Source organism: Ahaetulla prasina, chromosome 2 (genome assembly GCF_028640845.1).
Source record: "Ahaetulla prasina isolate Xishuangbanna chromosome 2, ASM2864084v1, whole genome shotgun sequence".
NCBI lineage: Eukaryota > Metazoa > Chordata > Lepidosauria > Squamata > Colubridae > Ahaetulla > Ahaetulla prasina.
In genome coordinates, this window is record NC_080540.1 from 161,754,721 (window position 1) to 161,769,850 (window position 15,130).

Below are 15,130 nucleotides of genomic sequence, written 5' to 3' on the forward strand. Positions count from 1 at the left end.
AATCCTACAGTTTCTGATTTCCCCCCCAGTTGATGTAAGACACTTTTTCCTACCTTAACACTTTCTGAAGTGTTTCTAAAGCCAGTAAGGTCTAGTGGTTAAGGTACCAGTCCAGCCTATAAGGGAGCTGAGACCAAAATTGGCGACTTGGTTGAGTACATAGATAGGGTAATATTGGAACTGGGGATTTTTGCAGCTCATATACTTGACCTTTATTCTAAACCAACTCTAGCCAAATATAATTATTAAGCTCCAAAAAGCTACTAGCTACTCATCTACTTTCAATCAGAAAAAAAAATTCTGTTACTCCATTTCCAGGTTATTTTTCCTTCACAGCCAGTATGGAAGGTAAGAATCCCCTTCCTTTTCTGCTAGTACAATAGCTAAGTTGGCCGGCAAAGAAAGGACAAAGGTCTCAGTTCCTCTTTAATAACCTGCTCACTTGTCTGGAGGAAGGGCTTTCCTGCAAACAATTCCTAATTCCCATTGGCAGCCAGGTGGTTAAATATACGGCAATTCCACATGACAAGCCCAGACTTTGTGGCATTCAAACAAAAGTATGTTTTTTTAAAAAAAAAAGACTATTGTTGACATCACTTACAATAAAGGCTAGTAGAAAAGTCTTGCATGTTCAGTGAACAAATGTATTTGGGTAATAACTGTATATGTATTGAAAATAAATCTTGGATCATAATGGAAGCCTACAACATTTTATTCCTATCTGATAAATATATTTTTTCTGCTTACTAGGCTACGGATAACTATGTAGACTATAAGTAGCCAATGCTACTTATCTTATTTTATTCATCCAGGTGAGGATTACATAACTTGGTGTAGGAGCACTGCATAATGAAAGAAATATTTGATAGGTAGAACAAATAGATACGGATCAAGATACAGTTACCAAAAATTTAAATCCTACAGTTTCTGATTTCCCCCCCAGTTGATGTAAGACACTTTTTCCTACCTTAACACTTTCTGAAGTGTTTCTAAAGCCAGTAAGGTCTAGTGGTTAAGGTACCAGGATAGAAACCGGGAGACTGTGAGTTTAAGTCCCATCTTAGCCATGAAAGCCAACTGTGTGACCTTGAGCTACTCCCTCTCTCTCAGTCCAACTCACCTCACAGGGTTGTTGTTGTGGGAAAAATAGGAGGAGGAAGGTATGTTGGATATGTTCATCGCCTTGAGTTAATTGTAAAAATAATAAAGGCAGGATACACATAAATAAATAAAAAAATGTTTTATTAAAAAACTATCAGCAAATACACCTATTAGGAGTTCTGGAAATTGGAAAGCTAGGTCCTAAGAAGGTAGTTAGGTTAGGGAAGATAATGATGAGTCACACTAAAAAATAACTTTAAAGGTCTGGAAGAAGGCAAAGAAAACTACTCCTACAATGCAAGAAAGCAACACGGATATGTCCATATTGTCACCAGAAGTTGACGTTTACTATAGTAAACCTTTAATTTACTGAATTTCATTTTAGCAGACTAATGGAATAAAACAAGTTGATCATTTTATACATGCCATTAAATATTTGGATTAATGGACAATTTTTCCATTATTTCCATTATTTTGTTGTATTAAGGGTTCAGAACTGTGGTGAAATACAAAACTTTACAAAAGTACACTTTCAAGACCTCACACACAACCAACACATATACAATGCTTGATTCACAAATAAAACTTACTGAAAACTTGCTAGGAAAGCAGTATATTAATTTCTACCCAAAGACAGTTCAATATATTTATCAGCCTCATTATACCCAATGCTCTCAAACAGTTCTGTTATATCATAATGCTATTCTATGAAGTTCTTAGCAAAAGAAGCGGCTAAGTATAGAGGAAACATCTTGAATCAAATCTTTTTTTTCTTCCACAATTTTCATGAATTTTGAGTAATTTCACTTTGATTTAGCAAGATTCAATGCTGCAATGTGAGAAAACTTTGACATGACATCAATATACTAAATCAACATATGCTAATATCAGGGCCAACTATCAAGGAAAAAAATAATACTTACAATCTATAGCCAATAGGGCATCACAAATGTCAGGGTTCTAAGAAATAACCCCAAAACAATTAAAACTCTGAGGCCTAGAGTTTTCTCAAAGCAAAAGTTTATTTGGGATATAATATCGGCATAGCTGGTGAAAACCCGACTCTGCAGGACCCAAGGTTTCCCCACCCAAATCAAAGCCCAAAGTTCTTGCCCTCCAGGTCACATGTCCATCACATGGTCCAATCAAGTCATAGTCCCAACTCCAGCTGGCTTTGGTCCATGCCCTTCCAACATCTGCTAGAGTGTCCTTGGCTCCCATGAGAAAGAATGTTATTTTGGCTACACATCCCCCCAACTATCTCTACCTCCCCCCTTACATTCCCACAGCTCCCACCCCACCCCCCACCTCGCTGTCACAGCCCTGAAGATGATCCCAAAATGGCTTCAGGGCTAACAGCAGAATTCTTAGCTTTTAGTCCTCTATAGTCAAGGACATGGCCTTGCATCTGAATAGAATTTAGTATCTGATTTCCTTTTCCAATTGTAGAATTGAGAAATCCCAATATCTGAAAATTCTGCAAGGAGTAAGATATTATGAGAGGAATTAATCATACTAATCCTTCCTGCTGTTTTCTATCGCCTCTTCATTCCCCTGTCATAGTGTCCTTTTCTCCCATAGTTCGCAAATATAAGTTTAATAATATTCCAACAAAGCCCATCTCTGTTACTTGAAGCGAAGTATTTATTTTCATTACAAGAATATAACACGTGATCAAGCATCTGATGAAACACTCTACTATACAATTTAAGATTTTTGTACCACTATAGCAATAGCACTTAGACTTATATACCGCTTCACAGTGCTTTATATCCCTCTCTAAGCAGTTTACAGAGTCAGCATATTGCCCCCAACAATCTGGGTCCTCATTTTACTAACCTCGGAAGGATGAAAGGCTGAGTAAAATTGATTAAAATTGCTTCATGTAACTTCAGTCAGCAAAAGAACTTGTCGCGATATTAATACACTTAGAGCATATGCACCAAGACAAATTCCTTGTGTGTCCAATCACACTTGGCCAATAAAAAATTCTATTCTATTCTATTCTATTCTATTCTATTCTATTCTATTCTATTCTATTCTATTCTATTCTATTCTATTCTATTCTATTCTATTCTATTCTATATAAATATTACACTTCTCAATTTTGACCATTTTTATTCTTTATTAACAATTTGCTTTCCCATGTGGAGGATCAGTTTAACATAATCACCAACAGAGGAAGTTACAAGGCAAAAAGTAATGTTAATTCAATGGCTATAAGTCAGTATGTAAATCCATAATTTTTTCAAATGTTAGTTGACAATGAAAGGTGACAATGCAGCTATAGGGAAACCACAATTCTTCATTTTCTTAATAGCTATTCAGACTAGATTAGAAAATCTTCCTACAGTGCTGTTTTCACTATGATTCTGTGTGAAGCATCTGGAGCTCTTAAAATAAGCCGCACACATATATCATGTATTATTCTAAACAAAACAAGCTGCAATTACTGCCACCTGAAATGAAAGCACTTTCAAACAAGGTAGTGGGGCAATGTGCATATTTTGGATTTTTTTCCCCACAAAGTATCTTTTGTATCATTGTGGATACTGTAAGTTGTTGTTAAACCAGTTATGCATATTAAAAATGTATTTGCAAAGATTGTAGAGGTAGGCATTGACTTACAATCCTTTATTTAGCTACTGTTCAGTTATAACAGCCCTGAAAAAAGTGACTTGCATTTACGACCCCACAGCATCTCCATGGTCATGTGATCAAAATTCAGGTGCTTGACAACTGGCATGTATTTACAATGTTTGCACTGCCCCAGGGCAGCCTTCCCAGCTGGCTTCCAACAAGCAAAGTCAAGAGTGGAAGCCAGATTCACCTAACGTCCTCATGATTCACATAACTGAAGTGATTTGCTTAACGACCATAGCAAAAAAGATTATGAAACCTGGCACAACCCACTTAATAACCACCTTGCTTAACAATGGAAATTCTGGTCCCATTTGTGGTCATAAGTCAAGGATTATCTGTATAGTATTTTTTAGCTCCAGCCCAGTCTGTCACTGCCCCAGTTAGATTCAGATAAACAAACCAATCAAGTGAAGTCAATGCTTTAGGACAATGTTGATGATGTGAATGCTATGCTATGAAAAGTTTTTGACACAGCCATTCAGGAAGAAAAATCTACTTTCAACATTCCTTAAAAGAAAATAATGTCTGCACTCAACTCAAGGGGTTGACAAAGATGGAATAGAATAGAATTTTTTATTGGCCAAGTGTGATTGGACACACAAGGAATTTGTCTTGGTGCATATGCTCTCAGTGTACATAAAAGAAAAGATACTTTAATCAAGATACAACACTTACAACACAATGATGCAACAAAGATGGAATTAATGTTCCCAAATGGACACTATCCTTTCCATTATGATTCTAGCTGGTGTCACTGGATTGCTGCCAAAGGTCACAGAACTTTGTGATCCCAATGATCTCACTCTCAGTTAACTAACTGACATTGCAAAGCAGCAACCATCAACACTCTATGCTGTCACAACCACAGGTTTATCTATTCCATTAGACTGCCTTACTGGCACATATCACAACACCAGCATCGCTTCCTCCTCCCCATTCAAAGTTGGCGGGTGAGTGTTATTTTTAAAAAGTAGAGATCAACACTTTCTTGCTAGCCCTAACCCTTTCTGTAAGAAAAAATCAGGAGCAGCAGCTCAAAAGACACCTGTCATGGTAGACTGAGCTACTCAGCTGCTGTACAATCCAAAGAGAAGATTTTAGTTTACAGCAGTTTTCCGCAACAATTCTTGTTCAGGTGAGCAAACATTTGCTATCTCCTAGTCATTTATCCTATGTCCTTAAACAACTGACGAGCATCACTCTGCTAGCAATACAGAATGTGAGGCCTTTCTCTTATGGGGAAATCTCATTTGATGAGACTGAAGAAGGATTATTGATACAGATGGTTATTAGGAGGCGAACTAGTACCAGCATAGTAGCACCACTTTTAGGGTGGGGGGGCACCTCCTACAGCAGTAAAAGCAACAGTTCTCCCTTTCAGCCTGTTGAAAACAGGCAAAACGGCAGTCCTTCCAGCAGAAGCCATCTCTGTACACTTTTCCCATTCCTAACCCATTTTGTATGGCATTATGGATACCCCATTCCTTCTCAAAAGGGTTGGACATTCAAATGGAAATGGATATTTCATGGACAATCAGGCAAAAAATCAAAGCAAAGAGCAGCAATCCCTATTCACTTATTGATTCCCTCTGGGCACTCCGGCAACTTCTCCATCAACTACACTGCCCAGGAAAGCATACAGAAGCTGGGAGACTTGCTACCCCTATTTCTACTTCATAGGTGTGTCCAAAGGAACTTGCAGCTGCAGTTTTCTGCATAATCTTCTTGGGCATCAAATATGGAAATTTTTCCAGACTGATCTATTCACTGACTCTGCAGCATCTTTTAAGCCTTGAACAAGTCACCCTTGTTGTTTTAGTATACTGTACAACAATCTCCCAATATGTTTGGAGAGAGGTGGGGGGAGCTATTGGGATGTATATCTTCTATTAAGTCTTTGCAGGAACTGCAATCGTCTCTGATCAGTAAGGCCACCCAGCTCGCCTTCCTTCAGGATGATGCTGTTTTTGCCTCTCATAAACCTCAGCCCCTGGACTGTCCGCCTTTTTCATTCTCAGCCATTTCACCCACATGTACGTGTGTGTATGTATATATGTGTGTATATATAGGTGTATTATGTGTGTGTGTAATGTTATTTCTCACACACACACGCATACACATACATGTACACACACACACCCTATCCATACCCGTGTGCGAGAAGCACACCCGTGGGCCACCCACCCAGGCTGGTCCCAACTCTTCCCCTTCTCGCGCGCCCATCATCCCTCCGACTCCTGGGCGCGCGCTCCCCTCCTCCTGGCCACCGCCCGGGCCCCTTCTCAGAGCTTCCTCACAGCCCCCGAAGTCCCGCCCACATCCAGGGAAGGAGGCGGGCTCCGGCTCCAGCTTCACGCTCTGATTAGCCGAGTCGCCCACCACTCCTCCCGACCGCTGCGCTAATTGACGCGGCAGAGCTGCCAATCACCGCCAGGCGGAACCCCATCTCGCAAGTCTTGGAGGAGTTAGGTTTTTTTTTTTCTTGAGGTGAAGAGGAGGTGGAGGTTAGAGATCGGGGAGAAGCTGAGAAGCAACGGAAGACACTCACCTCGGGAGGGGAGAAAGGAGGGAAAGTGACCGAGCTCCCTCTCCCCTTTTAAGTCCCCGTGCCCCTCCGCCTGGCGCCGACACTAACGGGACTCTTCCCCACTCTCCAGCGACAGCCCCCAAGTCTCGCTGTGGTGGATTGCGGTGCCCCCCCCCGGCGCCGCTTTCTGAGCACCCGAGTTCCTCGCGAGATTTGATAAGGAGGCGGGGTCACCGGATCGCAAAACGAATGAAGGAGGGGGTGGGCGGGATTAGGAAAAACAGAAGGTGGTGCTGAGGGAAGGGCGAGGACGGGGACAGCAGCGTCGTCGTCTGAGGGGAACAAGTTGCTGGAGTTGGGTGCCGCTTCCCGCCGCTCAACTCCCGGGATGGGGGCGGGGGAGAGGGAGGGGGAGCGCGCGGGTGCCTGTGCGCGCGAGGCACGCCAGTAGAATTCGAGCTGCTGGCTGGGAAAGTTGCCTCCTATGGCCAACTAAAAGACGGTAAGTCAGGGAAGGTTGGTTTAGTCGTTTTTCCATCCAGAACATGGTGTTTGGTCCACTTACGGCCTTGGACCATTCTTCTGTGTGTTCCGTCATTTTCATTCTCAGCCATTTCACCCACATGTATGAATAGAATAGAGAAGAGAAAATAGAATCGGAATAGAAAAGAAAATAGAATAGGAATAGAAAAGAAAATAGAATAGGAATAGAAAAGAAAATAGAATAGAATAGGAATAGAAAAGAAAATAGAATAGGAATAGAAAAGAAAATAGAATAGGAATAGAAAAAGAATAGAATAGAATAGAATAGAATAGAATTCTTTTATTGGCCAAGTGTGATTGGACACACAAGGAATTTCTTCGGTGCATATGCTCTCAGTGTACATAAAGAAAAAATAAAATATATTCATCAAGAATCATACATGTGTATGTGTGTGAATAGAATAGAGAATAGAGAATAGAATAGGAATAGAATAGAAAATAGAATAGGAATAGAAAAGAAAATAGAAAAGGAATAGAAAAGAAAAGAAAATAGAATAGGAATAGAATAAGAATAGAATAGAATAGAAAAAGAATAGAATAGAATATAGGAATAGAATAGAATTCTTTTATTGGCCAAGTGTGATTGGACACACAAGGAATTTCTTCGGTGCATATGCTCTCAGTGTACATAAAGAAAAAATAAAATATATTCATCAAGAATCATACATGTATGTGTGCATGATATACTGTGCAATATGTGTGTGTGTACACACACCACACACACACATATACACACACACAAAGATGGAGGACACAGAAGAATGATTGAAGGCCATAAGTGTGGACCAAACACTGACCATGTTCCCAATGCATTTAATCAATATGTCTTCTATAGCCTTATTTCCAGGTAAGTGGTTACTGTCTATATCATTTGCAGAGTTACAGCTGCAGGATTGGAGGAATTGCCATAATTTAAGACAATCAAGAGTCCTTTGCTCTTGACCATGCTGTATTTAATGTTCTTATTTATTAACACCCCACAGCAGATTCTTGTATCTGATCAACTGTGGCCAATCTGGAAAAGGCCAAGTAGAGTCAGAATTAATACTTGGATGGGAGGCCATCAGGAGAAGGAGTTTGCAGAAGAAGGCAGTAATCCATTTATGTAGTGTCGTCAAGAAAACTGGGTGGGTATGAACCAGAGGTTGAGTTTGATGGAAGGAAGCTTTTATCTTTACATTTTATTTATGAATATTCTTCACGATTCGGCTTTAACTTGGATTTAAGAACTAACATTTTGCTGATAAAAGCATGTTAATTTACAACTATCAAGATGAGACAGGTTCTTTAAACAATCCAATTATCACAGAGACTGCAGAATTATATCCCACAGATATTAATTATAGAATAACAGTTGGAAGGGAACGTGGAGGTCTTCTACTCCAACCCCCTGCTCTATACCATTTCAGACAAATGGTTGTCCAATCTCTTCTTAAAGCCCAGGTGGCACAGTGGTTAGAGTGCAGTACTGCAGGCTGCTCTAGCTGACTGCTAGCTGCAGTTCAAATCCCACCAGGCTCAAGGTTGACTCAGCCTTCCATCTTTCCATGGTGGATAGAGGACCCAGATTGTTGGGGGCAATAGGGATACTCTGTAAACCACTTAGAGAGGGCGGTAAAAGCACTATATAAGTTTAAGTGCTATTGCTATTAAAAACTTCCAGTGCTGGAGCATTATGATCAACTGTAAATCAGCTACTATGGTCAATAGTGAGGGATAATTCAAACAGTAATACCTGGTCAGGCATAAGTTACCAAACTCTGAATTAGAGTGTTTTTGGTTATCATATTAAACTCTATAATTCCTTTCATTTTCTTAAGTGTTTTGTGTGAAGTGATATTTGCGAATTATGAAATATGGCTTGATGTGTGAACCCAGTTATGGCTTCAATAAACTAAACTAAAGTAAACAATGAATTAAACAGTATTTGAATCTAAACCTCATCTAAAAAGATTGAGGAATCAGATTCAGTTGTCTACCCAACTATCTGATAGACCCTAGGACAGGGGTGTCAAACTTGATTTCATTGAGGGCCGTATCAAGGTTGTGTTTGACCTCAGCGAGCCAAGATGGGCGTGGCCAGCTCAACGTCACTCATGTCTGTGGCGGCCTGAGTGCTCGGCCAATGAAAATGGGCTCCCGAGCTTCGTTTTTGGCTGTGACAACCTCCTGCAACCTCTGCCAGCGAAAATGGGCACAGGAAGGCTGCACACGGCCCTCCTGAGCTCTGTTTTCGCTGGCAGAGGCACCACGGGCCAGTCCTTTGCTGTTTCCAGGGCAGCTCTGCAGGCCAGATCTAAGCACCCCACGGGTTGGATCTGGGCCACATGCCTTGAGTTTGACATCCCTGCCCTAGGACAATTACTGGCTGAGTTTATACTGAGAAAGCCTATATTGACCAATTCCAACCTTTGAACTTAAGTTTATGGTTCAAAGTGCTATGAAAACTTGGATACTTAAGAATGAATTAAGCATGGCTAAACTTATTCAATCCCAGCTTTTGTCTTTCAGCTTATTTATAGGTTATTATAAGGATAAAACAAGGAAGAACCATTGCACTGTTTTGAGCTCACTGGAGAAAGAGCCAACATAAATGCAAGTAATAAATCCACTAAAAAAAAACTTCTCTTCTTGAGATTGGCTGTCTTTGTGCACTTTTTTCCATGCTCCAGTCAACTGAAGATTACTTGTTTTGCATTAAAATGATTGATGTTGTGTATACTGGCTTGCTTCTTCATTCTTGTGTAGTCTTTTATGTCCTCTGGTTTAACGAATAAAGTCATATTTAAGTTAAAGATATTATACTTAATCAGCTACATGGATTGATTCAAGTAATGTCTATTTTTATGCCTATCTATAATTTATTGCAAATTCCTAAAGATTCATTATTGCAAGGTGGAGGAAAGGGAACAATCAAGCAAAAATTGGGTTGTTACTATAGTGCAGTCTTCCCTAACCCAACCTGATCTCTGTATGTTAAGACATCTGTAGGAATCTATCTGAGAAAATTGTTCTACTATATACTCATTCTCGTGTCTGAAAGTTTTGTATGCTTCCATTTTCCAAACTGTCCTGTTTTTTATAACCTTCAACTAGCAAAGAATGTGTACAAAATCTGGGACCCATTATTCCTACGTAATTGAAATTTCAAGGAACTTCACACCAATTGCATTTGTAAAGTTGTGGCTTCTACAACATGGTTAACCATGGTCCTGCGATCCTGATTTCCAGTGCACCCTATCAGTTTCCCACAAGAAATGTCAATGGGAAAGCCAGCAGGAATTCATAGGTCATTCCTGCTCTCACTGCTTTTTTGCCTGTCCATAGTCATTCTGTTTCTCTGTTTACGTAAGGAAATATCTCTGAAAAGGTGACTCAATGAAATAGATGGGTTGTCTAGTTTTACTTAATATTCACCTCAGAGATGGTATTCAGCAAGTTCTGACCAGTTCTGGAGAAGCAGTAGTGGAAATTTTGAGTAGTTCAGAGAATTAATAAGTACCACCACAGACTGGTCCCACCCCCATCTATTCTCTGCCTCCCGAGTCCCAGCTGATAAGGAGGAAATGGGGATTTTGTAGTAACCTCCTACCACGGCCACCAAGCCATGCCACGGCCACCAAGCCATGACCAGAGAACTGGTGGTAAAAAAATTTGAATCCCACCACTGATTCACCTTATTTCAAATGTTTTGTTTATTTAATGCTGTTTTCACTTTAACATACAGCAAGTTATGTAAATCTGTTACAAAATGGCTGGGTTGACACAACTTTGTAGTTGGTTTGAGCTACAAACCAACCACAATTTAGTTTAAACCAGAATGTTGCATGACTACACCAACTTCGGTTGGATTTACTCCCTGGGAATTACTTTTTTAGGATTTCTTCCTTAGACTGATCCAAACCCTAAGTACGCACATTGTGCCAAAGTATAATTTGCTTAACCATTGTTTGTTGAATAAACCGTAGTTGGATGGGTTCACGCCACACACAAATTGATCAAACTGTTCTGTAAGCTAATTGGATGTACAGTATAAATATAGCATTCACACATGGATTAAAAAAACCTAAAACTAGAGTTGGAAGCAACCATTTAAACCATTGAGGTCAACACTGAACAACTCCTAAAGTTTCTCAACACCATCAGTTCATAAGTTATTTATCAAGCGTGAAAATAAGAGGTGCCCATACATATTTTTACTTGCTATAGATCACATCTTTTAATGTATATAGCCAGCATCACTGCAGCAACAGTAAACAAATCTATAATGTAATTCAATTTGAAACAAATGCAGTGGAATCTTGCCTCTCTTCAACTCTGTTACCTCTTTTATTATTGATCTAATGCACAGGAGAACAACCTGTGACTCTTGAAGCACTCTTCGGATAGTCCCAAAACCAGGCTGATTTCCCGTAACAACGAGCAGGGAAGTCTTTAAAAGACAAACATAAATCCTAAAATAATCTTAACACTGAAGTTTTGTTCACTTAATATACTGTGAAAAATCAAGGCAAGAGATGAACCTACATTGGTTTGGTTGCATGCTATCTTCTATTATTCATGTGCGGTAAAGATGGTGGCTTCATCTGTATGATTAGTAGAAATTGCATAAGGATCTTTCTGATACTCAAGTCTTCAGTAAAGACAGAGATGCCTCAACACCTCCCATCTTGTGAGAATCCTAATGCCCGTTGACTCCACCAAACAATTATTCTATCAGTGAATGAAGAGAACACCAACCCAGGCCATGGAAGTGGAGCAATCTGTTGAAAACCAGAACCACACTGGTTCTCTCTTGGGATAATCCTGGCTTTCAAAGGATTATTCTACTTATATCCAACATTGGTAGTCTTTGACATATTATTAAACACATCACATGTTGCTCCAATTACCAGCTGGGACTATATGCCTACCTTGCAGCCAGAAAGGCAGACCACTCCTCCTGCAACATAGGTAGATATTTCCTGATTTAAAACCAACAAAGTCAAAGCTGTTCTTGAATGTTTCAGTGTCATGGGGATTGGGGGAGGCGGAATACCAGGAGAGACTGAATCTAGCATTCTTTTAAAAAGGGCATCGTAATTATCTTGTTAATACTATGCCAGTGAAATGTCAAAACTGACAAAAGACTAAGCAAGTGATACTACAATAAGTGAACAACATAGCATTTGCTGCCATTGTTATTACTTAAATGTAGAAGCCATGAAGGTGTTTAAGCTGTAATCTTGTCTCTGCAGGCTGTTAAATCTCTCGACCTGGACAACTCGAGGGGAGCTAGCTGACAAAGCATGTGGTCTAGGAAATATCCCAGGCATTCCCACCAAAATAAGCATGTCCCCTTTGAAATGTGAGGAATCGATGCTGTCTGTGTGCAGTAGCAGTCCACAAAAAGTATACTGTTTAACAAAAGGGTCAGATGGCAACTGGAGATGATGAAAACAGCCTTCCTTTCTTTCCCCAACCAATCTTGAGACCTCGGGACTAGTTTCCAGAATCCCTGTGCTGGTTAGGAATTCCTATATGCCTGAGAGAGGACGGGGAAGTTTGAATTGGCTGGAGTGAAGGGATAAAATGCTTATATTAGGCATGGGGGAATATGTGGTCATCCAGATGTTGAACTATTGATTATAATAGTTATTCATCACTCCAAGAGAGATGAGCATCTTTTCACCAAGGGCAAAAGGAAAAGAGGCAAACAAGCAAAAACTTTTTTTAATTCTACTGTCCCCTTGTTTTGGAAATACTCTTATTCCACAGCACACAATGTTTTGAAATTGTTCTTTGGTATAGGGTCCCAAGTGTACACACTCAATCCAGAGGTCAGCCTAGCTTTAGAACACGGGGTGAGATAAGGCTGCCAGACTTCTTTTTCCAGGTGCTGCTCCTAAATAAACCCTTCTCAAAATTACAAGGATGATTAAACATCCCCAACACAAATGAGGAGTAAGGCAAGGACTTTTTTAGAGCATCCGTTAAGCTGCATCTAACTTGATGGTATATATTTTACTACCAAAGCAATTGACAATCCTTGAAATGGCTTCCTACCTATGAGTCTTTAGTATAACTCCTACAGGGGGTTCGTACTGCCGCACAAAGCGTAAATGTTTACACAATAGGCTTAAGCATGGAGTTTATTTGAAGGGTTTAGTTTTTTTTCCTTTGCTAGCTGCAGAAACCCCAGCATGGATGCATGCCCACATTCTTTTCACTGGCTGGAGTTTGAGAGCACACCGATTCCTAGTTTTTGCCAAGTAAGAAGGGAATCATTATTTCTGCTAAATGGATGAATGAATGACAAACTCACATCAAGGAGTTAGCGGCACACATTCTTTCCCTCAACATTGTTAAGTACAGGTACTCCTCAACTGACGACCACAATTGAGCCCAACATTTCTGTTGCTAAGCGAAACATTTGTTAAGTGAGTTTGCCCCATTTTACAACCGTTCTTTCTGGGAATAAGAAGTTGAGCAGATCCATTACTCTTAGCATTTTTGGAATATCTCTGGTCCTAGATTAAATTGTCCATTAACTATTCTACTTTACCTCCTACATAGACTAAGGACACCTCTCAGACATGATGTTTCTTCAGTTCAGATACTTGTTAGCGTTCCCTTCATTGTTTAACTATTACTGTTCACTCACCCCACCGCACCGCCCCATGGCCAGGTTGGCATCGGCAGCAAGTTTCCAAAACACAGCCATAACTGTAATATGCAGCTCAGCCAGTTCCTTAGCAACCCCAGTCTAGATTGCCAGGACCAGCTGTGGGTTGACAAGCAGCAGCAACCCTAGTCAATATAGTCAGGCTCCCAAGAACTCCCAAAATAGTTGCGGGCCATTTGTTCACCCTGCACAATCGTAGGCAAAAAACATTTTAGTCAAGAGAAACGGATAGGGCATATGGGGCCGTCCTCCTGAAAAACGTATTGAGGAAGCTGATAAAAAACTAGTCCTCTTTTTTTCCCTTTTCACCCCCCTCTGAAAGCATTTTAGCCTCTTTAGATCAACCCTTCTTTTTTAAAAAAAAAAACCTGGTAATTGATTATATGCCTTTTTATTTTTAAGAATAGGATTCTAAATTATGAAATTATGTTGAACATGATTAATTTCTTTTCTTATATACCGTAACATGAACATGGCAAGCAAAAGGGAGAGGAAATCCCACGGCAGAGAAATAATAAAACCGAAAGCTCTTCCTAATTCTAGGACACAGAAAAACAAGGAAGAAGCAGATGAAGAGTTCAATGCTGTAGCCAAAAGATTGCAATTCCGGATTTTTCCACTTGGCCCATGGGATAGCCTTCTATGAGCCACAAGGCAGATCTGTTCCATTTCATGCCCCTATGATACTGTCTTGGGAGCACTTTTTTTTTTTTTCTGTGTACTTAACCTTAAAAGAGTTAATTACCAAATGATGGATAGAAGACGACATGTGATTTTTTTTTCCTCTCCCAAATTTGATTTTTTTAATCCTCCCCAACTCTTTTAATAGCTAACAGACCTGCTAACAGATCTGTCTCTGAATGGAACCTTCACAGCCCAGATTTTTAAAAAACAAATACAAGCATTACAATAAAGGGCCATAAGTGTCATAACTTTCTTCTAAGATTCTTGAAGCATCAAGGCAATTTTTTTACCTCAGTAAGCTCTATTACAATGATGAAAAGCTACACTGCAGACTTCTGGAATCCTCATAAATATTGCTAATACAGTGGCCGGTGATAGGCGTCCCACGCCCCAACTTCTTCCTCACTTTTGTGAAAGTTCCTCAAGATCTGGTTATTCCATGGGAACCAGAGACTTGTTTAGGTGGCTTCGTTATTGAGGTTGGATGTACTCGCTCTCTCTGTGCTTGGGTTTTGTATATTTTAGTGCTAATTAATCTCTATTTTTTTATTTTTAAATGCCTGTTTTTAAATATGTATTGTGTTTTTATCAATTATTGTATGTCATTTTTGTGAGATGGGTGGCTAGTAAATTTGATTAAATAAATAAGCCAAAACTCCAATAAGAAGGTCAGAATCCTGCACTGTGCTTTCCAAGATACCCAGAAGACTTGTAACAGTAGTAAATAATCTGATGCCTTCCAGATATGTTGGAATTCAGCTTCTATTAATCCTACTCAGCACACCCTATAGGAGATTGTTGAAGTAATCTAAAACATCTGGATATTAAAGGAGCCGAGAATACCTTTTTCCATATAAGAGTATTAGAAACAGAACAAATATTTGTAGATTTAATTAGATGATAACTGTAAAATGATCACATGATCAGGATGCAAGCAGGTTTCCTTGCCTACAACCGGACCCAAAGGG

The 15,130-nt window shown here is 39.8% G+C and overlaps 1 protein-coding gene and 1 long non-coding RNA gene across 3 annotated transcripts in view; one reads left to right on the forward strand and one right to left on the reverse strand.

Annotated features, from left to right (window-relative positions):
- The window catches only part of LOC131193367 (cyclic AMP-dependent transcription factor ATF-7), a 133,527-nt gene extending 127,073 nt beyond the window's left edge, over positions 1–6,454 (reverse strand). The window contains exon 1 of one of the 2 annotated variants that reach the window (XM_058173458.1): positions 6,293–6,454. The gene's annotated coding sequence lies outside the window, so the exon portion shown is untranslated. The remainder of the gene's footprint in view (positions 1–6,292) is intronic. The other variant, XM_058173459.1, reaches the window with a different exon arrangement.
- A 149-nt stretch (positions 6,455–6,603) lies between these two features.
- On the forward strand, positions 6,604–10,966 carry LOC131191878 (uncharacterized). Its single transcript, XR_009153590.1, has 3 exons — positions 6,604–6,773; positions 7,798–7,941; positions 9,326–10,966. It is a non-coding gene; the product is annotated as an uncharacterized LOC131191878 (long non-coding RNA).
- Positions 10,967–15,130: the final 4,164 nt, after the last annotated feature.